At 55.2% G+C, this 18,538-nt stretch overlaps 35 non-coding genes across 35 annotated transcripts; 23 read left to right on the forward strand and 12 right to left on the reverse strand.

The window, feature by feature from the left end:
* Positions 1 to 345: 345 nt before the first annotated feature.
* trnae-cuc (transfer RNA glutamic acid (anticodon CUC)) lies at positions 346 to 417 on the forward strand. Its single transcript has one exon. It is a non-coding gene; the product is annotated as a tRNA-Glu (tRNA).
* Positions 418 to 498: 81 nt separating this feature from the next.
* Positions 499 to 570, reverse strand: trnaq-cug (transfer RNA glutamine (anticodon CUG)). Its single transcript has one exon. It is a non-coding gene; the product is annotated as a tRNA-Gln (tRNA).
* Positions 571 to 772: 202 nt separating this feature from the next.
* Positions 773 to 845, forward strand: trnat-ugu (transfer RNA threonine (anticodon UGU)). The gene has a single exon. It is a non-coding gene; the product is annotated as a tRNA-Thr (tRNA).
* Positions 846 to 1,900: 1,055 nt separating this feature from the next.
* trnae-cuc (transfer RNA glutamic acid (anticodon CUC)) lies at positions 1,901 to 1,972 on the forward strand. The gene has a single exon. It is a non-coding gene; the product is annotated as a tRNA-Glu (tRNA).
* Positions 1,973 to 2,055: 83 nt separating this feature from the next.
* trnaq-cug (transfer RNA glutamine (anticodon CUG)) lies at positions 2,056 to 2,127 on the reverse strand. The gene has a single exon. It is a non-coding gene; the product is annotated as a tRNA-Gln (tRNA).
* Positions 2,128 to 2,329: 202 nt separating this feature from the next.
* Positions 2,330 to 2,402, forward strand: trnat-ugu (transfer RNA threonine (anticodon UGU)). The gene has a single exon. It is a non-coding gene; the product is annotated as a tRNA-Thr (tRNA).
* A 1,055-nt stretch (positions 2,403 to 3,457) lies between these two features.
* Positions 3,458 to 3,529, forward strand: trnae-cuc (transfer RNA glutamic acid (anticodon CUC)). The gene has a single exon. It is a non-coding gene; the product is annotated as a tRNA-Glu (tRNA).
* Positions 3,530 to 3,610: 81 nt separating this feature from the next.
* Positions 3,611 to 3,682, reverse strand: trnaq-cug (transfer RNA glutamine (anticodon CUG)). The gene has a single exon. It is a non-coding gene; the product is annotated as a tRNA-Gln (tRNA).
* A 202-nt stretch (positions 3,683 to 3,884) lies between these two features.
* trnat-ugu (transfer RNA threonine (anticodon UGU)) lies at positions 3,885 to 3,957 on the forward strand. The gene has a single exon. It is a non-coding gene; the product is annotated as a tRNA-Thr (tRNA).
* A 1,055-nt stretch (positions 3,958 to 5,012) lies between these two features.
* trnae-cuc (transfer RNA glutamic acid (anticodon CUC)) lies at positions 5,013 to 5,084 on the forward strand. The gene has a single exon. It is a non-coding gene; the product is annotated as a tRNA-Glu (tRNA).
* An 81-nt stretch (positions 5,085 to 5,165) lies between these two features.
* On the reverse strand, positions 5,166 to 5,237 carry trnaq-cug (transfer RNA glutamine (anticodon CUG)). Its single transcript has one exon. It is a non-coding gene; the product is annotated as a tRNA-Gln (tRNA).
* A 202-nt stretch (positions 5,238 to 5,439) lies between these two features.
* trnat-ugu (transfer RNA threonine (anticodon UGU)) lies at positions 5,440 to 5,512 on the forward strand. Its single transcript has one exon. It is a non-coding gene; the product is annotated as a tRNA-Thr (tRNA).
* A 1,055-nt stretch (positions 5,513 to 6,567) lies between these two features.
* trnae-cuc (transfer RNA glutamic acid (anticodon CUC)) lies at positions 6,568 to 6,639 on the forward strand. The gene has a single exon. It is a non-coding gene; the product is annotated as a tRNA-Glu (tRNA).
* Positions 6,640 to 6,720: 81 nt separating this feature from the next.
* Positions 6,721 to 6,792, reverse strand: trnaq-cug (transfer RNA glutamine (anticodon CUG)). The gene has a single exon. It is a non-coding gene; the product is annotated as a tRNA-Gln (tRNA).
* Positions 6,793 to 6,994: 202 nt separating this feature from the next.
* trnat-ugu (transfer RNA threonine (anticodon UGU)) lies at positions 6,995 to 7,067 on the forward strand. Its single transcript has one exon. It is a non-coding gene; the product is annotated as a tRNA-Thr (tRNA).
* A 1,055-nt stretch (positions 7,068 to 8,122) lies between these two features.
* trnae-cuc (transfer RNA glutamic acid (anticodon CUC)) lies at positions 8,123 to 8,194 on the forward strand. The gene has a single exon. It is a non-coding gene; the product is annotated as a tRNA-Glu (tRNA).
* An 82-nt stretch (positions 8,195 to 8,276) lies between these two features.
* On the reverse strand, positions 8,277 to 8,348 carry trnaq-cug (transfer RNA glutamine (anticodon CUG)). Its single transcript has one exon. It is a non-coding gene; the product is annotated as a tRNA-Gln (tRNA).
* Positions 8,349 to 8,550: 202 nt separating this feature from the next.
* Positions 8,551 to 8,623, forward strand: trnat-ugu (transfer RNA threonine (anticodon UGU)). The gene has a single exon. It is a non-coding gene; the product is annotated as a tRNA-Thr (tRNA).
* A 1,055-nt stretch (positions 8,624 to 9,678) lies between these two features.
* Positions 9,679 to 9,750, forward strand: trnae-cuc (transfer RNA glutamic acid (anticodon CUC)). Its single transcript has one exon. It is a non-coding gene; the product is annotated as a tRNA-Glu (tRNA).
* An 81-nt stretch (positions 9,751 to 9,831) lies between these two features.
* Positions 9,832 to 9,903, reverse strand: trnaq-cug (transfer RNA glutamine (anticodon CUG)). Its single transcript has one exon. It is a non-coding gene; the product is annotated as a tRNA-Gln (tRNA).
* Positions 9,904 to 10,105: 202 nt separating this feature from the next.
* trnat-ugu (transfer RNA threonine (anticodon UGU)) lies at positions 10,106 to 10,178 on the forward strand. Its single transcript has one exon. It is a non-coding gene; the product is annotated as a tRNA-Thr (tRNA).
* A 1,055-nt stretch (positions 10,179 to 11,233) lies between these two features.
* On the forward strand, positions 11,234 to 11,305 carry trnae-cuc (transfer RNA glutamic acid (anticodon CUC)). The gene has a single exon. It is a non-coding gene; the product is annotated as a tRNA-Glu (tRNA).
* An 81-nt stretch (positions 11,306 to 11,386) lies between these two features.
* trnaq-cug (transfer RNA glutamine (anticodon CUG)) lies at positions 11,387 to 11,458 on the reverse strand. Its single transcript has one exon. It is a non-coding gene; the product is annotated as a tRNA-Gln (tRNA).
* Positions 11,459 to 11,660: 202 nt separating this feature from the next.
* Positions 11,661 to 11,733, forward strand: trnat-ugu (transfer RNA threonine (anticodon UGU)). The gene has a single exon. It is a non-coding gene; the product is annotated as a tRNA-Thr (tRNA).
* Positions 11,734 to 12,941: 1,208 nt separating this feature from the next.
* trnaq-cug (transfer RNA glutamine (anticodon CUG)) lies at positions 12,942 to 13,013 on the reverse strand. Its single transcript has one exon. It is a non-coding gene; the product is annotated as a tRNA-Gln (tRNA).
* Positions 13,014 to 13,215: 202 nt separating this feature from the next.
* trnat-ugu (transfer RNA threonine (anticodon UGU)) lies at positions 13,216 to 13,288 on the forward strand. Its single transcript has one exon. It is a non-coding gene; the product is annotated as a tRNA-Thr (tRNA).
* A 1,055-nt stretch (positions 13,289 to 14,343) lies between these two features.
* trnae-cuc (transfer RNA glutamic acid (anticodon CUC)) lies at positions 14,344 to 14,415 on the forward strand. Its single transcript has one exon. It is a non-coding gene; the product is annotated as a tRNA-Glu (tRNA).
* Positions 14,416 to 14,496: 81 nt separating this feature from the next.
* Positions 14,497 to 14,568, reverse strand: trnaq-cug (transfer RNA glutamine (anticodon CUG)). Its single transcript has one exon. It is a non-coding gene; the product is annotated as a tRNA-Gln (tRNA).
* Positions 14,569 to 14,770: 202 nt separating this feature from the next.
* On the forward strand, positions 14,771 to 14,843 carry trnat-ugu (transfer RNA threonine (anticodon UGU)). Its single transcript has one exon. It is a non-coding gene; the product is annotated as a tRNA-Thr (tRNA).
* A 1,055-nt stretch (positions 14,844 to 15,898) lies between these two features.
* Positions 15,899 to 15,970, forward strand: trnae-cuc (transfer RNA glutamic acid (anticodon CUC)). Its single transcript has one exon. It is a non-coding gene; the product is annotated as a tRNA-Glu (tRNA).
* An 81-nt stretch (positions 15,971 to 16,051) lies between these two features.
* trnaq-cug (transfer RNA glutamine (anticodon CUG)) lies at positions 16,052 to 16,123 on the reverse strand. Its single transcript has one exon. It is a non-coding gene; the product is annotated as a tRNA-Gln (tRNA).
* Positions 16,124 to 16,325: 202 nt separating this feature from the next.
* On the forward strand, positions 16,326 to 16,398 carry trnat-ugu (transfer RNA threonine (anticodon UGU)). The gene has a single exon. It is a non-coding gene; the product is annotated as a tRNA-Thr (tRNA).
* A 1,055-nt stretch (positions 16,399 to 17,453) lies between these two features.
* Positions 17,454 to 17,525, forward strand: trnae-cuc (transfer RNA glutamic acid (anticodon CUC)). The gene has a single exon. It is a non-coding gene; the product is annotated as a tRNA-Glu (tRNA).
* Positions 17,526 to 17,607: 82 nt separating this feature from the next.
* Positions 17,608 to 17,679, reverse strand: trnaq-cug (transfer RNA glutamine (anticodon CUG)). The gene has a single exon. It is a non-coding gene; the product is annotated as a tRNA-Gln (tRNA).
* Positions 17,680 to 17,881: 202 nt separating this feature from the next.
* trnat-ugu (transfer RNA threonine (anticodon UGU)) lies at positions 17,882 to 17,954 on the forward strand. Its single transcript has one exon. It is a non-coding gene; the product is annotated as a tRNA-Thr (tRNA).
* The last annotated feature ends 584 nt before the right edge of the window (positions 17,955 to 18,538 follow it).

Consider the following 18,538-nt stretch of genomic DNA (forward strand, 5'->3'; position numbering starts at 1 on the left):
AAATCTTGTACTGCAAGTTTTGTCTGTCAAGCGACACTAGTCTGTATGACACTGAACCTGGTGGGTTTCCCTGTTGCGTCCTTCCAGTCATTCATACCACGGTTCCTCCCCCAGGTGGCTGACCATTGTGTCGCGGAAGCCGTTGTAGCAGTGATTCTTTTGCGGGTTAGATCTAAGTGACGACGGCAGGCGGGGTCGTGTCTTCAACGGGTTACTGCAGTTTTAAGAATCGCTGGTGGACGAGTCTCTGTCTCAATTCAAGATTGCCGAGCTTGGCCCCGCTTTCAGAGCCGACGTCGGTCGCGCTGCGGGCACGCCACAGACGGGAGAGGGCTTTCCTCCGTGTCCCTGGTGGTCTAGTGGTTAGGATTCGGCGCTCTCACCGCCGCGGCCCGGGTTCGATTCCCGGTCAGGGAAGCGTGGCCTTTTTTTTCCCCACCCCGTTTGTTTCAGCGGTAATTCCCGTTTGGCATTCCAGACACCAATTCCACCCACAAAAGGTTCCACCGAGATTTGAACTCGGATCGCTGGATTCAGAGTCCAGAGTGCTAACCATTACACCATGGAACCACACAAGAGCCAGGCCGACTGTCGATTCCCTCGGTGATCTTCGGTGTCTTCCATGGGCCTGTGCAAGACTTCAGCTTCGCCGTGGCGTCCTTTCTCTGCTTTCTCCGCTGTGTAGCTGAGCCGGGCACCGTGTCTCCCTCATGTTGCCAGCTGCTTGACTCGGTACGTTTGTCTGCGTGTGAGTCAGGACCTGGAGCCTTGTGGCTCCATAGCTCAGGGGTTAGAGCACTGGTCTTGTAAACCAGGGGTCGCGAGTTCAAATCTCGCTGGGGCCTTTTGCACTCGGGCTGGACTCGGAGCAGGGTCTCCCTCTTGTAAAGGGGTATCAGCTGAGGGCCATAGTTGTGTGATTACTGGCAAGCAACAGGGTGTGGTGGCTCTTGACTTCCTCTGTCTCTTGCTTGCTTCCTGTCCCTCACTCACACCCCACGCCCCGGGGACGTCACACCCTGCTGTGTTAATTGATAGGTGCCGAGGAAAACAATGCCAAGCAGGCTGTCGTTGTCCTCATCAAGTCCCGGGCTCCTCCCCGACTGTGTGGGAACTGACGAGCACTTGCGACAAATGCTGCCATTGGACTCCTTGATTAAGAAGGCGGGGGCCCCTGCGTAGATGAAGCAGCAGTTCAGCAGAAGCGCAAGAGAGATTTTCCTGGAGAGCCTTTGCAGACCAGGAAGCAGACACACGGGCTGCTTGTGTTTTCATTGCCCGCCACAGGCTGCTTTGGCATAACGGGCTCGACCTGAGCAGCGCGGGCATCCCGGAGCCATCTTATCGCGGTCTGGTTCTGGCCTTGTGTAGGGAAAGCCTGGCGTCAATATCGAAGATAGTCGTTATTCCGTTCCCCCAGCGGCAAAGTGCTCTCAACTTGGTGTAAGTCTTGTTTTCTTCTTTGTGCTGGGCGATCTGGTTTTCTTTGTGTGTGTGAGTGTTAACCCACCGATGTGTGATGGCTGTAACTCCAGTGATTGTGAAGAATCTTTAGAAATCTTGTACTGCAAGTTTTGTCTGTCAAGCGACACTAGTCTGTATGACACTGAACCTGGTGGGTTTCCCTGTTGTGTCCTTCCAGTCATTCATACCACGGTTCCTCCCCCAGGTGGCTGACCATTGTGTCGCGGAAGCCGTTGTAGCAGTGATTCTTTTGCGGGTTAGATCTAAGTGACGACAGCAGGCGGGGTCGTGTCTTCAACGGGTTACTGCAGTTTTAAGAATCGCTGGTGGACGAGTCTCTGTCTCAATTCAAGATTGCCGAGCTTGGCCCCGCTTTCAGAGCCGACGTCGGTCGCGCTGCGGGCACGCCACAGACGGGAGAGGGCTTTCCTCCGTGTCCCTGGTGGTCTAGTGGTTAGGATTCGGCGCTCTCACCGCCGCGGCCCGTGTTCGATTCCCGGTCAGGGAAGCGTGGCCTTTTTTTTTTCCCCACCCCGTTTGTTTCAGCGGTAATTCCCGTTTGGCATTCCAGACACCAATTCCACCCACAAAAGGTTCCACCGAGATTTGAACTCGGATCGCTGGATTCAGAGTCCAGAGTGCTAACCATTACACCATGGAACCACACAAGAGCCAGGCCGACTGTCGATTCCCTCGGTGATCTTCGGTGTCTTCCATGGGCCTGTGCAAGACTTCAGCTTCGCCGTGGCGTCCTTTCTCTGCTTTCTCCGCTGTGTAGCTGAGCCGGGCACCGTGTCTCCCTCATGTTGCCAGCTGCTTGACTCGGTACGTTTGTCTGCGCGTGAGTCAGGACCTGGAGCCTTGTGGCTCCATAGCTCAGGGGTTAGAGCACTGGTCTTGTAAACCAGGGGTCGCGAGTTCAAATCTCGCTGGGGCCTTTTGCACTCGGGCTGGACTCGGAGCAGGGTCTCCCACTTGTAAAGGGGTATCAGCTGAGGGCCATAGTTGTGTGATTACTGGCAAGCAACAGGGTGTGGTGGCTCTTGACTTCCTCTGTCTCTTGCTTGCTTCCTGTCCCTCACTCACACCCCACGCCCCGGGGACGTCACACCCTGCTGTGATAATTGATAGGTGCCGAGGAAAACAATGCCAAGCAGGCTGTCGTTGTCCTCATCAAGTCCCGGGCTCCTCCCCGACTGTGTGGGAACTGACGAGCACTTGCGACAAATGCTGCCATTGGACTCCTTGATTAAGAAGGCGGGGGCCCCTGCGTAGATGAAGCAGCAGTTCAGCAGAAGCGCAAGAGAGATTTTCCTGGAGAGCCTTTGCAGACCAGGAAGCAGACACACGGGCTGCTTGTGTTTTCATTGCCCGCCACAGGCTGCTTTGGCATAACGGGCTCGACCTGAGCAGCGCGGGCATCCCGGAGCCATCTTATCGCGGTCTGGTTCTGGCCTTGTGTAGGGAAAGCCTGGCGTCAATATCGAAGATAGTCGTTATTCCGTTCCCCCAGCGGCAAAGTGCTCTCAACTTGGTGTAAGTCTTGTTTTCTTCTTTGTGCTGGGCGATCTGGTTTTCTTTGTGTGTGTGAGTGTTAACCCACCGATGTGTGATGGCTGTAACTCCAGTGATTGTGAAGAATCTTTAGAAATCTTGTACTGCAAGTTTTGTCTGTCAAGCGACACTAGTCTGTATGACACTGAACCTGGTGGGTTTCCCTGTTGTGTCCTTCCAGTCATTCATACCACGGTTCCTCCCCCAGGTGGCTGACCATTGTGTCGCGGAAGCCGTTGTAGCAGTGATTCTTTTGCGGGTTAGATCTAAGTGACGACGGCAGGCGGGGTCGTGTCTTCAACGGGTTACTGCAGTTTTAAGAATCGCTGGTGGACGAGTCTCTGTCTCAATTCAAGATTGCCGAGCTTGGCCCCGCTTTCAGAGCCGACGTCGGTCGCGCTGCGGGCACGCCACAGACGGGAGAGGGCTTTCCTCCGTGTCCCTGGTGGTCTAGTGGTTAGGAATCGGCGCTCTCACCGCCGCGGCCCGGGTTCGATTCCCGGTCAGGGAAGCGTGGCCTTTTTTTTCCCCACCCCGTTTGTTTCAGCGGTAATTCCCATTTGGCATTCCAGACACCAATTCCACCCACAAAAGGTTCCACCGAGATTTGAACTCGGATCGCTGGATTCAGAGTCCAGAGTGCTAACCATTACACCATGGAACCACACAAGAGCCAGGCCGACTGTCGATTCCCTCGGTGATCTTCGGTGTCTTCCATGGGCCTGTGCAAGACTTCAGCTTCGCCGTGGCGTCCTTTCTCTGCTTTCTCCGCTGTGTAGCTGAGCCGGGCACCGTGTCTCCCTCATGTTGCCAGCTGCTTGACTCGGTACGTTTGTCTGCGCGTGAGTCAGGACCTGGAGCCTTGTGGCTCCATAGCTCAGGGGTTAGAGCACTGGTCTTGTAAACCAGGGGTCGCGAGTTCAAATCTCGCTGGGGCCTTTTGCACTCGGGCTGGACTCGGAGCAGGGTCTCCCACTTGTAAAGGGGTATCAGCTGAGGGCCATAGTTGTGTGATTACTGGCAAGCAACAGGGTGTGGTGGCTCTTGACTTCCTCTGTCTCTTGCTTGCTTCCTGTCCCTCACTCACACCCCACGCCCCGGGGACGTCACACCCTGCTGTGTTAATTGATAGGTGCCGAGGAAAACAATGCCAAGCAGGCTGTCGTTGTCCTCATCAAGTCCCGGGCTCCTCCCCGACTGTGTGGGAACTGACGAGCACTTGCGACAAATGCTGCCATTGGACTCCTTGATTAAGAAGGCGGGGGCCCCTGCGTAGATGAAGCAGCAGTTCAGCAGAAGCGCAAGAGAGATTTTCCTGGAGAGCCTTTGCAGACCAGGAAGCAGACACACGGGCTGCTTGTGTTTTCATTGCCCGCCACAGGCTGCTTTGGCATAACGGGCTCGACCTGAGCAGCGCGGGCATCCCGGAGCCATCTTATCGCGGTCTGGTTCTGGCCTTGTGTAGGGAAAGCCTGGCGTCAATATCGAAGATAGTCGTTATTCCGTTCCCCCAGCGGCAAAGTGCTCTCAACTTGGTGTAAGTCTTGTTTTCTTCTTTGTGCTGGGCGATCTGGTTTTCTTTGTGTGTGTGAGTGTTAACCCACCGATGTGTGATGGCTGTAACTCCAGTGATTGTGAAGAATCTTTAGAAATCTTGTACTGCAAGTTTTGTCTGTCAAGCGACACTAGTCTGTATGACACTGAACCTGGTGGGTTTCCCTGTTGTGTCCTTCCAGTCATTCATACCACGGTTCCTCCCCCAGGTGGCTGACCATTGTGTCGCGGAAGCCGTTGTAGCAGTGATTCTTTTGCGGGTTAGATCTAAGTGACGACGGCAGGCGGGGTCGTGTCTTCAACGGGTTACTGCAGTTTTAAGAATCGCTGGTGGACGAGTCTCTGTCTCAATTCAAGATTGCCGAGCTTGGCCCCGCTTTCAGAGCCGACGTCGGTCGCGCTGCGGGCACGCCACAGACGGGAGAGGGCTTTCCTCCGTGTCCCTGGTGGTCTAGTGGTTAGGAATCGGCGCTCTCACCGCCGCGGCCCGGGTTCTATTCCCGGTCAGGGAAGCGTGGCCTTTTTTTTCCCCACCCCGTTTGTTTCAGCGGTAATTCCCATTTGGCATTCCAGACACCAATTCCACCCACAAAAGGTTCCACCGAGATTTGAACTCGGATCGCTGGATTCAGAGTCCAGAGTGCTAACCATTACACCATGGAACCACACAAGAGCCAGGCCGACTGTCGATTCCCTCGGTGATCTTCGGTGTCTTCCATGGGCCTGTGCAAGACTTCAGCTTCGCCGTGGCGTCCTTTCTCTGCTTTCTCCGCTGTGTAGCTGAGCCGGGCACCGTGTCTCCCTCATGTTGCCAGCTGCTTGACTCGGTACGTTTGTCTGCGCGTGAGTCAGGACCTGGAGCCTTGTGGCTCCATAGCTCAGGGGTTAGAGCACTGGTCTTGTAAACCAGGGGTCGCGAGTTCAAATCTCGCTGGGGCCTTTTGCACTCGGGCTGGACTCGGAGCAGGGTCTCCCACTTGTAAAGGGGTATCAGCTGAGGGCCATAGTTGTGTGATTACTGGCAAGCAACAGGGTGTGGTGGCTCTTGACTTCCTCTGTCTCTTGCTTGCTTCCTGTCCCTCACTCACACCCCACGCCCCGGGGACGTCACACCCTGCTGTGTTAATTGATAGGTGCCGAGGAAAACAATGCCAAGCAGGCTGTCGTTGTCCTCATCAAGTCCCGGGCTCCTCCCCGACTGTGTGGGAACTGACGAGCACTTGCGACAAATGCTGCCATTGGACTCCTTGATTAAGAAGGCGGGGGCCCCTGCGTAGATGAAGCAGCAGTTCAGCAGAAGCGCAAGAGAGATTTTCCTGGAGAGCCTTTGCAGACCAGGAAGCAGACACACGGGCTGCTTGTGTTTTCATTGCCCGCCACAGGCTGCTTTGGCATAACGGGCTCGACCTGAGCAGCGCGGGCATCCCGGAGCCATCTTATCGCGGTCTGGTTCTGGCCTTGTGTAGGGAAAGCCTGGCGTCAATATCGAAGATAGTCGTTATTCCGTTCCCCCAGCGGCAAAGTGCTCTCAACTTGGTGTAAGTCTTGTTTTCTTCTTTGTGCTGGGCGATCTGGTTTTCTTTGTGTGTGTGAGTGTTAACCCACCGATGTGTGATGGCTGTAACTCCAGTGATTGTGAAGAATCTTTAGAAATCTTGTACTGCAAGTTTTGTCTGTCAAGCGACACTAGTCTGTATGACACTGAACCTGGTGGGTTTCCCTGTTGTGTCCTTCCAGTCATTCATACCACGGTTCCTCCCCCAGGTGGCTGACCATTGTGTCGCGGAAGCCGTTGTAGCAGTGATTCTTTTGCGGGTTAGATCTAAGTGACGACGGCAGGCGGGGTCGTGTCTTCAACGGGTTACTGCAGTTTTAAGAATCGCTGGTGGACGAGTCTCTGTCTCAATTCAAGATTGCCGAGCTTGGCCCCGCTTTCAGAGCCGACGTCGGTCGCGCTGCGGGCACGCCACAGACGGGAGAGGGCTTTCCTCCGTGTCCCTGGTGGTCTAGTGGTTAGGAATCGGCGCTCTCACCGCCGCGGCCCGGGTTCTATTCCCGGTCAGGGAAGCGTGGCCTTTTTTTTCCCCACCCCGTTTGTTTCAGCGGTAATTCCCATTTGGCATTCCAGACACCAATTCCACCCACAAAAGGTTCCACCGAGATTTGAACTCGGATCGCTGGATTCAGAGTCCAGAGTGCTAACCATTACACCATGGAACCACACAAGAGCCAGGCCGACTGTCGATTCCCTCGGTGATCTTCGGTGTCTTCCATGGGCCTGTGCAAGACTTCAGCTTCGCCGTGGCGTCCTTTCTCTGCTTTCTCCGCTGTGTAGCTGAGCCGGGCACCGTGTCTCCCTCATGTTGCCAGCTGCTTGACTCGGTACGTTTGTCTGCGCGTGAGTCAGGACCTGGAGCCTTGTGGCTCCATAGCTCAGGGGTTAGAGCACTGGTCTTGTAAACCAGGGGTCGCGAGTTCAAATCTCGCTGGGGCCTTTTGCACTCGGGCTGGACTCGGAGCAGGGTCTCCCACTTGTAAAGGGGTATCAGCTGAGGGCCATAGTTGTGTGATTACTGGCAAGCAACAGGGTGTGGTGGCTCTTGACTTCCTCTGTCTCTTGCTTGCTTCCTGTCCCTCACTCACACCCCACGCCCCGGGGACGTCACACCCTGCTGTGTTAATTGATAGGTGCCGAGGAAAACAATGCCAAGCAGGCTGTCGTTGTCCTCATCAAGTCCCGGGCTCCTCCCCGACTGTGTGGGAACTGACGAGCACTTGCGACAAATGCTGCCATTGGACTCCTTGATTAAGAAGGCGGGGGCCCCTGCGTAGATGAAGCAGCAGTTCAGCAGAAGCGCAAGAGAGATTTTCCTGGAGAGCCTTTGCAGACCAGGAAGCAGACACACGGGCTGCTTGTGTTTTCATTGCCCGCCACAGGCTGCTTTGGCATAACGGGCTCGACCTGAGCAGCGCGGGCATCCCGGAGCCATCTTATCGCGGTCTGGTTCTGGCCTTGTGTAGGGAAAGCCTGGCGTCAATATCGAAGATAGTCGTTATTCCGTTCCCCCAGCGGCAAAGTGCTCTCAACTTGGTGTAAGTCTTGTTTTCTTCATTGTGCTGGGCGATCTGGTTTTCTTTGTGTGTGTGAGTGTTAACCCACCGATGTGTGATGGCTGTAACTCCAGTGATTGTGAAGAATCTTTAGAAATCTTGTACTGCAAGTTTTGTCTGTCAAGCGACACTAGTCTGTATGACACTGAACCTGGTGGGTTTCCCTGTTGTGTCCTTCCAGTCATTCATACCACGGTTCCTCCCCCAGGTGGCTGACCATTGTGTCGCGGAAGCCGTTGTAGCAGTGATTCTTTTGCGGGTTAGATCTAAGTGACGACGGCAGGCGGGGTCGTGTCTTCAACGGGTTACTGCAGTTTTAAGAATCGCTGGTGGACGAGTCTCTGTCTCAATTCAAGATTGCCGAGCTTGGCCCCGCTTTCAGAGCCGACGTCGGTCGCGCTGCGGGCACGCCACAGACGGGAGAGGGCTTTCCTCCGTGTCCCTGGTGGTCTAGTGGTTAGGAATCGGCGCTCTCACCGCCGCCGCCCGGGTTCGATTCCCGGTCAGGGAAGCGTGGCCTTTTTTTTTCCCCACCCCGTTTGTTTCAGCGGTAATTCCCGTTTGGCATTCCAGACACCAATTCCACCCACAAAAGGTTCCACCGAGATTTGAACTCGGATCGCTGGATTCAGAGTCCAGAGTGCTAACCATTACACCATGGAACCACACAAGAGCCAGGCCGACTGTCGATTCCCTCGGTGATCTTCGGTGTCTTCCATGGGCCTGTGCAAGACTTCAGCTTCGCCGTGGCGTCCTTTCTCTGCTTTCTCCGCTGTGTAGCTGAGCCGGGCACCGTGTCTCCCTCATGTTGCCAGCTGCTTGACTCGGTACGTTTGTCTGCGCGTGAGTCAGGACCTGGAGCCTTGTGGCTCCATAGCTCAGGGGTTAGAGCACTGGTCTTGTAAACCAGGGGTCGCGAGTTCAAATCTCGCTGGGGCCTTTTGCACTCGGGCTGGACTCGGAGCAGGGTCTCCCACTTGTAAAGGGGTATCAGCTGAGGGCCATAGTTGTGTGATTACTGGCAAGCAACAGGGTGTGGTGGCTCTTGACTTCCTCTGTCTCTTGCTTGCTTCCTGTCCCTCACTCACACCCCACGCCCCGGGGACGTCACACCCTGCTGTGTTAATTGATAGGTGCCGAGGAAAACAATGCCAAGCAGGCTGTCGTTGTCCTCATCAAGTCCCGGGCTCCTCCCCGACTGTGTGGGAACTGACGAGCACTTGCGACAAATGCTGCCATTGGACTCCTTGATTAAGAAGGCGGGGGCCCCTGCGTAGATGAAGCAGCAGTTCAGCAGAAGCGCAAGAGAGATTTTCCAGGAGAGCCTTTGCAGACCAGGAAGCAGACACACGGGCTGCTTGTGTTTTCATTGCCCGCCACAGGCTGCTTTGGCATAACGGGCTCGACCTGAGCAGCGCGGGCATCCCGGAGCCATCTTATCGCGGTCTGGTTCTGGCCTTGTGTAGGGAAAGCCTGGCGTCAATATCGAAGATAGTCGTTATTCCGTTCCCCCAGCAGCAAAGTGCTCTCAACTTGGTGTAAGTCTTGTTTTCTTCTTTGTGCTGGGCGATCTGGTTTTCTTTGTGTGTGTGAGTGTTAACCCACCGATGTGTGATGGCTGTAACTCCAGTGATTGTGAAGAATCTTTAGAAATCTTGTACTGCAAGTTTTGTCTGTCAAGCGACACTAGTCTGTATGACACTGAACCTGGTGGGTTTCCCTGTTGTGTCCTTCCAGTCATTCATGCCACGGTTCCTCCCCCAGGTGGCTGACCATTGTGTCGCGGAAGCCGTTGTAGCAGTGATTCTTTTGCGGGTTAGATCTAAGTGACGACGGCAGGCGGGGTCGTGTCTTTAACGGGTTACTGCAGTTTTAAGAATCGCTGGTGGACGAGTCTCTGTCTCAATTCAAGATTGCCGAGCTTGGCCCCGCTTTCAGAGCCGACGTCGGTCGCGCTGCGGGCACGCCACAGACGGGAGAGGGCTTTCCTCCGTGTCCCTGGTGGTCTAGTGGTTAGGATTCGGCGCTCTCACCGCCGCGGCCCGGGTTCGATTCCCGGTCAGGGAAGCGTGGCCTTTTTTTTCCCCACCCCGTTTGTTTCAGCGGTAATTCCCGTTTGGCATTCCAGACACCAATTCCACCCACAAAAGGTTCCACCGAGATTTGAACTCGGATCGCTGGATTCAGAGTCCAGAGTGCTACCAATTACACCATGGAACCACACAAGAGCCAGGCCGACTGTCGATTCTTTCGGTGATCTTCGGTGTCTTCCATGGGCCTGTGCAAGACTTCAGCTTCGCCGTGGCGTCCTTTCTCTGCTTTCTCCGCTGTGTAGCTGAGCCGGGCACCGTGTCTCCCTCATGTTGCCAGCTGCTTGACTCGGTACGTTTGTCTGCGCGTGAGTCAGGACCTGGAGCCTTGTGGCTCCATAGCTCAGGGGTTAGAGCACTGGTCTTGTAAACCAGGGGTCGTGAGTTCAAATCTCGCTGGGGCCTTTTGCACTCGGGCTGGACTCGGAGCAGGGTCTCCCACTTGTAAAGGGGTATCAGCTGAGGGCCATAGTTGTGTGATTACTGGCAAGCAACAGGGTGTGGTGGCTCTTGACTTCCTCTGTCTCTTGCTTGCTTCCTGTCCCTCACTCACACCCCACGCCCCGGGGACGTCACACCCTGCTGTGTTAATTGATAGGTGCCGAGGAAAACAATGCCAAGCAGGCTGTCGTTGTCCTCATCAAGTCCCGGGCTCCTCCCCGACTGTGTGGGAACTGACGAGCACTTGCGACAAATGCTGCCATTGGACTCCTTGATTAAGAAGGCGGGGGCCCCTGCGTAGATGAAGCAGCAGTTCAGCAGAAGCGCAAGAGAGATTTTCCTGGAGAGCCTTTGCAGACCAGGAAGCAGACACACGGGCTGCTTGTGTTTTCATTGCCCGCCACAGGCTGCTTTGGCATAACGGGCTCGACCTGAGCAGCGCGGGCATCCCGGAGCCATCTTATCGCGGTCTGGTTCTGGCCTTGTGTAGGGAAAGCCTGGCGTCAATATCGAAGATAGTCGTTATTCCGTTCCCCCAGCGGCAAAGTGCTCTCAACTTGGTGTAAGTCTTGTTTTCTTCTTTGTGCTGGGCGATCTGGTTTTCTTTGTGTGTGTGAGTGTTAACCCACCGATGTGTGATGGCTGTAACTCCAGTGATTGTGAAGAATCTTTAGAAATCTTGTACTGCAAGTTTTGTCTGTCAAGCGACACTAGTCTGTATGACACTGAACCTGGTGGGTTTCCCTGTTGTGTCCTTCCAGTCATTCATACCACGGTTCCTCCCCCAGGTGGCTGACCATTGTGTCGCGGAAGCCGTTGTAGCAGTGATTCTTTTGCGGGTTAGATCTAAGTGACGACGGCAGGCGGGGTCGTGTCTTCAACGGGTTACTGCAGTTTTAAGAATCGCTGGTGGACGAGTCTCTGTCTCAATTCAAGATTGCCGAGCTTGGCCCCGCTTTCAGAGCCGACGTCGGTCGCGCTGCGGGCACGCCACAGACGGGAGAGGGCTTTCCTCCGTGTCCCTGGTGGTCTAGTGGTTAGGATTCGGCGCTCTCACCGCCGCGGCCCGGGTTCGATTCCCGGTCAGGGAAGCGTGGCCTTTTTTTTCCCCACCCCGTTTGTTTCAGCGGTAATTCCCGTTTGGCATTCCAGACACCAATTCCACCCACAAAAGGTTCCACCGAGATTTGAACTCGGATCGCTGGATTCAGAGTCCAGAGTGCTAACCATTACACCATGGAACCACACAAGAGCCAGGCCGACTGTCGATTCTTTCGGTGATCTTCGGTGTCTTCCATGGGCCTGTGCAAGACTTCAGCTTCGCCGTGGCGTCCTTTCTCTGCTTTCTCCGCTGTGTAGCTGAGCCGGGCACCGTGTCTCCCTCATGTTGCCAGCTGCTTGACTCGGTACGTTTGTCTGCGCGTGAGTCAGGACCTGGAGCCTTGTGGCTCCATAGCTCAGGGGTTAGAGCACTGGTCTTGTAAACCAGGGGTCGCGAGTTCAAATCTCGCTGGGGCCTTTTGCACTCGGGCTGGACTCGGAGCAGGGTCTCCCACTTGTAAAGGGGTATCAGCTGAGGGCCATAGTTGTGTGATTACTGGCAAGCAACAGGGTGTGGTGGCTCTTGACTTCCTCTGTCTCTTGCTTGCTTCCTGTCCCTCACTCACACCCCACGCCCCGGGGACGTCACACCCTGCTGTGTTAATTGATAGGTGCCGAGGAAAACAATGCCAAGCAGGCTGTCGTTGTCCTCATCAAGTCCCGGGCTCCTCCCCGACTGTATGGGAACTGACGAGCACTTGCGACAAATGCTGCCATTGGACTCCTTGATTAAGAAGGCGGGGGCCCCTGCGTAGATGAAGCAGCAGTTCAGCAGAAGCGCAAGAGAGATTTTCCAGGAGAGCCTTTGCAGACCAGGAAGCAGACACACGGGCTGCTTGTGTTTTCATTGCCCGCCACAGGCTGCTTTGGCATAACGGGCTCGACCTGAGCAGCGCGGGCATCCCGGAGCCATCTTATCGCGGTCTGGTTCTGGCCTTGTGTAGGGAAAGCCTGGCGTCAATATCGAAGATAGTCGTTATTCCGTTCCCCCAGCAGCAAAGTGCTCTCAACTTGGTGTAAGTCTTGTTTTCTTCTTTGTGCTGGGCGATCTGGTTTTCTTTGTGTGTGTGAGTGTTAACCCACCGATGTGTGATGGCTGTAACTCCAGTGATTGTGAAGAATCTTTAGAAATCTTGTACTGCAAGTTTTGTCTGTCAAGCGACACTAGTCTGTATGACACTGAACCTGGTGGGTTTCCCTGTTGTGTCCTTCCAGTCATTCATGCCACGGTTCCTCCCCCAGGTGGCTGACCATTGTGTCGCGGAAGCTGTTGTAGCAGTGATTCTTTTGCGGGTTAGATCTAAGTGACGACGGCAGGCGGGGTCGTGTCTTCAACGGGTTACTGCAGTTTTAAGAATCGCTGGTGGACGAGTCTCTGTCTCAATTCAAGATTGCCGAGCTTGGCCCCGCTTTCAGAGCCGACGTCGGTCGCGCTGCGGGCACGCCACAGACGGGAGAGGGCTTTCTTCCGTGTCCCTGGTGGTCTAGTGGTTAGGATTCGGCGCTTCACCGCCGCGGCCCGGGTTCGATTCCCGGTCAGGGAAGCGTGGCCTTTTTTTTTCCCCACCCCGTTTGTTTCAGCGGTAATTCCCGTTTGGCATTCCAGACACCAATTCCACCCACAAAAGGTTCCACCGAGATTTGAACTCGGATCGCTGGATTCAGAGTCCAGAGTGCTACCAATTACACCATGGAACCACACAAGAGCCAGCCCGACTGTCGATTCCCTCGGTGATCTTCGGTGTCTTCCATGGGCCTGTGCAAGACTTCAGCTTCGCCGTGGCGTCCTTTCTCTGCTTTCTCCGCTGTGTAGCTGAGCCGGGCACCGTGTCTCCCTCATGTTGCCAGCTGCTTGACTCGGTACGTTTGTCTGCGCGTGAGTCAGGACCTGGAGCCTTGTGGCTCCATAGCTCAGGGGTTAGAGCACTGGTCTTGTAAACCAGGGGTCGCGAGTTCAAATCTCGCTGGGGCCTTTTGCACTCGGGCTGGACTCGGAGCAGGGTCTCCCACTTGTAAAGGGGTATCAGCTGAGGGCCATAGTTGTGTGATTACTGGCAAGCAACAGGGTGTGGTGGCTCTTGACTTCCTCTGTCTCTTGCTTGCTTCCTGTCCCTCACTCACACCCCACGCCCCGGGGACGTCACACCCTGCTGTGTTAATTGATAGGTGCCGAGGAAAACAATGCCAAGCAGGCTGTCGTTGTCCTCATCAAGTCCCGGGCTCCTCCCCGACTGTGTGGGAACTGACGAGCACTTGCGACAAATGCTGCCATTGGACTCCTTGATTAAGAAGGCGGGGGCCCCTGCGTAGATGAAGCAGCAGTTCAGCAGAAGCGCAAGAGAGATTTTCCTGGAGAGCCTTTGCAGACCAGGAAGCAGACACACGGGCTGCTTGTGTTTTCATTGCCCGCCACAGGCTGCTTTGGCATAACGGGCTCGACCTGAGCAGCGCGGGCATCCCGGAGCCATCTTATCGCGGTCTGGTTCTGGCCTTGTGTAGGGAAAGCCTGGCGTCAATATCGAAGATAGTCGTTATTCCGTTCCCCCAGCGGCAAAGTGCTCTCAACTTGGTGTAAGTCTTGTTTTCTTCTTTGTGCTGGGCGATCTGGTTTTCTTTGTGTGTGTGAGTGTTAACCCACCGATGTGTGATGGCTGTAACTCCAGTGATTGTGAAGAATCTTTAGAAATCTTGTACTGCAAGTTTTGTCTGTCAAGCGACACTAGTCTGTATGACACTGAACCTGGTGGGTTTCCCTGTTGTGTCCTTCCAGTCATTCATGCCACGGTTCCTCCCCCAGGTGGCTGACCATTGTGTCGCGGAAGCCGTTGTAGCAGTGATTCTTTTGCGGGTTAGAACTAAGTGACGACGGCAGGCGGGGTCGTGTCTTCAACGGGTTACTGCAGTTTTAAGAATCGCTGGTGGACGAGTCTCTGTCTCAATTCAAGATTGCCGAGCTTGGCCCCGCTTTCAGAGCCGACGTCGGTCGCGCTGCGGGCACGCCACAGACGGGAGAGGGCTTTCCTCCGTGTCCCTGGTGGTCTAGTGGTTAGGATTCGGCGCTCTCACCGCCGCGGCCCGGGTTCGATTCCCGGTCAGGGAAGCGTGGCCTTTTTTTTCCCCACCCCGTTTGTTTCAGCGGTAATTCCCGTTTGGCATTCCAGACACCAATTCCACCCACAAAAGGTTCCACCGAGATTTGAACTCGGATCGCTGGATTCAGAGTCCAGAGTGCTAACCATTACACCATGGAACCACACAAGAACCAGGCCGACTGTCGATTCCCTCGGTGATCTTCGGTGTCTTCCATGGGCCTGTGCAAGACTTCAGCTTCGCCGTGGCGTCCTTTCTCTGCTTTCTCCGCTGTGTAGCTGAGCCGGGCACCGTGTCTCCCTCATGTTGCCAGCTGCTTGACTCGGTACGTTTGTCTGCGCGTGAGTCAGGACCTGGAGCCTTGTGGCTCCATAGCTCAGGGGTTAGAGCACTGGTCTTGTAAACCAGGGGTCGCGAGTTCAAATCTCGCTGGGGCCTTTTGCACTCGGCCTGGACTCGGAGCAGGGTCTCCCACTTGTAAAGGGGTATCAGCTGAGGGCCATAGTTGTGTGATTACTGGCAAGCAACAGGGTGTGGTGGCTCTTGACTTCCTCTGTCTCTTGCTTGCTTCCTGTCCCTCACTCACACCCCACGCCCCGGGGACGTCACACCCTGCTGTGTTAATTGATAGGTGCCGAGGAAAACAATGCCAAGCAGGCTGTCGTTGTCCTCATCAAGTCCCGGGCTCCTCCCCGACTGTGTGGGAACTGACGAGCACTTGCGACAAATGCTGCCATTGGACTCCTTGATTAAGAAGGCGGGGGCCCCTGCGTAGATGAAGCAGCAGTTCAGCAGAAGCGCAAGAGAGATTTTCCTGGAGAGCCTTTGCAGACCAGGAAGCAGACACACGGGCTGCTTGTGTTTTCATTGCCCGCCACAGGCTGCTTTGGCATAACGGGCTCGACCTGAGCAGCGCGGGCATCCCGGAGCCATCTTATCGCGGTCTGGTTCTGGCCTTGTGTAGGGAAAGCCTGGCGTCAATATCGAAGATAGTCGTTATTCCGTTCCCCCAGCGGCAAAGTGCTCTCAACTTGGTGTAAGTCTTGTTTTCTTCTTTGTGCTGGGCGATCTGGTTTTCTTTGTGTGTGTGAGTGTTAACCCACCGATGTGTGATGGCTGTAACTCCAGTGATTGTGAAGAATCTTTAGAAATCTTGTACTGCAAGTTTTGTCTGTCAAGCGACACTAGTCTGTATGACACTGAACCTGGTGGGTTTCCCTGTTGTGTCCTTCCAGTCATTCATACCACGGTTCCTCCCCCAGGTGGCTGACCATTGTGTCGCGGAAGCCGTTGTAGCAGTGATTCTTTTGCGGGTTAGATCTAAGTGACGACGGCAGGCGGGGTCGTGTCTTCAACGGGTTACTGCAGTTTTAAGAATCGCTGGTGGACGAGTCTCTGTCTCAATTCAAGATTGCCGAGCTTGGCCCCGCTTTCAGAGCCGACGTCGGTCGCGCTGCGGGCACGCCACAGACGGGAGAGGGCTTTCCTCCGTGTCCCTGGTGGTCTAGTGGTTAGGATTCGGCGCTCTCACCGCCGCGGCCCGGGTTCGATTCCCGGTCAGGGAAGCGTGGCCTTTTTTTTCCCCACCCCGTTTGTTTCAGCGGTAATTCCCGTTTGGCATTCCAGACACCAATTCCACCCACAAAAGGTTCCACCGAGATTTGAACTCGGATCTCTGGATTCAGAGTCCAGAGTGCTAACCATTACACCATGGAACCACACAAGAGCCAGGCCGACTGTCGATTCCCTCGGTGATCTTCGGTGTCTTCCATGGGCCTGTGCAAGACTTCAGCTTCGCCGTGGCGTCCTTTCTCTGCTTTCTCCGCTGTGTAGCTGAGCCGGGCACCGTGTCTCCCTCATGTTGCCAGCTGCTTGACTCGGTACGTTTGTCTGCGCGTGAGTCAGGACCTGGAGCCTTGTGGCTCCATAGCTCAGGGGTTAGAGCACTGGTCTTGTAAACCAGGGGTCGCGAGTTCAAATCTCGCTGGGGCCTTTTGCACTCGGCCTGGACTCGGAGCAGGGTCTCCCACTTGTAAAGGGGTATCAGCTGAGGGCCATAGTTGTGTGATTACTGGCAAGCAACAGGGTGTGGTGGCTCTTGACTTCCTCTGTCTCTTGCTTGCTTCCTGTCCCTCACTCACACCCCACGCCCCGGGGACGTCACACCCTGCTGTGTTAATTGATAGGTGCCGAGGAAAACAATGCCAAGCAGGCTGTCGTTGTCCTCATCAAGTCCCGGGCTCCTCCCCGACTGTGTGGGAACTGACGAGCACTTGCGACAAATGCTGCCATTGGACTCCTTGATTAAGAAGGCGGGGGCCCCTGCGTAGATGAAGCAGCAGTTCAGCAGAAGCGCAAGAGAGATTTTCCTGGAGAGCCTTTGCAGACCAGGAAGCAGACACACGGGCTGCTTGTGTTTTCATTGCCCGCCACAGGCTGCTTTGGCATAACGGGCTCGACCTGAGCAGCGCGGGCATCCCGGAGCCATCTTATCGCGGTCTGGTTCTGGCCTTGTGTAGGGAAAGCCTGGCGTCAATATCGAAGATAGTCGTTATTCCGTTCCCCCAGCGGCAAAGTGCTCTCAACTTGGTGTAAGTCTTGTTTTCTTCTTTGTGCTGGGCGATCTGGTTTTCTTTGTGTGTGTGAGTGTTAACCCACCGATGTGTGATGGCTGTAACTCCAGTGATTGTGAAGAATCTTTAGAAATCTTGTACTGCAAGTTTTGTCTGTCAAGCGACACTAGTCTGTATGACACTGAACCTGGTGGGTTTCCCTGTTGTGTCCTTCCAGTCATTCATACCACGGTTCCTCCCCCAGGTGGCTGACCATTGTGTCGCGGAAGCCGTTGTAGCAGTGATTCTTTTGCGGGTTAGATCTAAGTGACGACGGCAGGCGGGGTCGTGTCTTCAACGGGTTACTGCAGTTTTAAGAATCACTGGTGGACGAGTCTCTGTCTCAATTCAAGATTGCCGAGCTTGGCCCCGCTTTCAGAGCCGACGTCGGTCGCGCTGCGGGCACGCCACAGACGGGAGAGGGCTTTCCTCCGTGTCCCTGGTGGTCTAGTGGTTAGGATTCGGCGCTCTCACCGCCGCGGCCCGGGTTCGATTCCCGGTCAGGGAAGCGTGGCCTTTTTTTTTCCCCACCCCGTTTGTTTCAGCGGTAATTCCCGTTTGGCATTCCAGACACCAATTCCACCCACAAAAGGTTCCACCGAGATTTGAACTCGGATCGCTGGATTCAGAGTCCAGAGTGCTAACCATTACACCATGGAACCACACAAGAGCCAGGCCGACTGTCGATTCCCTCGGTGATCTTCGGTGTCTTCCATGGGCCTGTGCAAGACTTCAGCTTCGCCGTGGCGTCCTTTCTCTGCTTTCTCCGCTGTGTAGCTGAGCCGGGCACCGTGTCTCCCTCATGTTGCCAGCTGCTTGACTCGGTACGTTTGTCTGCGCGTGAGTCAGGACCTGGAGCCTTGTGGCTCCATAGCTCAGGGGTTAGAGCACTGGTCTTGTAAACCAGGGGTCGCGAGTTCAAATCTCGCTGGGGCCTTTTGCACTCGGGCTGGACTCGGAGCAGGGTCTCCCACTTGTAAAGGGGTATCAGCTGAGGGCCATAGTTGTGTGATTACTGGCAAGCAACAGGGTGTGGTGGCTCTTGACTTCCTCTGTCTCTTGCTTGCTTCCTGTCCCTCACTCACACCCCACGCCCCGGGGACGTCACACCCTGCTGTGTTAATTGATAGGTGCCGAGGAAAACAATGCCAAGCAGGCTGTCGTTGTCCTCATCAAGTCCCGGGCTCCTCCCCGACTGTGTGGGAACTGACGAGCACTTGCGACAAATGCTGCCATTGGACTCCTTGATTAAGAAGGCGGGGGCCCCTGCGTAGATGAAGCAGCAGTTCAGCAGAAGCGCAAGAGAGATTTTCCTGGAGAGCCTTTGCAGACCAGGAAGCAGACACACGGGCTGCTTGTGTTTTCATTGCCCGCCACAGGCTGCTTTGGCATAACGGGCTCGACCTGAGCAGCGCGGGCATCCCGGAGCCATCTTATCGCGGTCTGGTTCTGGCCTTGTGTAGGGAAAGCCTGGCGTCAATATCGAAGATAGTCGTTATTCCGTTCCCCCAGCGGCAAAGT

The sequence above is a fragment of the Lepisosteus platostomus genome, chromosome 8 (genome assembly GCF_059453375.1).
Source record: "Lepisosteus platostomus isolate fLepPlt1 chromosome 8, fLepPlt1.hap1, whole genome shotgun sequence".
Taxonomy (NCBI): domain Eukaryota; kingdom Metazoa; phylum Chordata; class Actinopteri; order Semionotiformes; family Lepisosteidae; genus Lepisosteus; species Lepisosteus platostomus.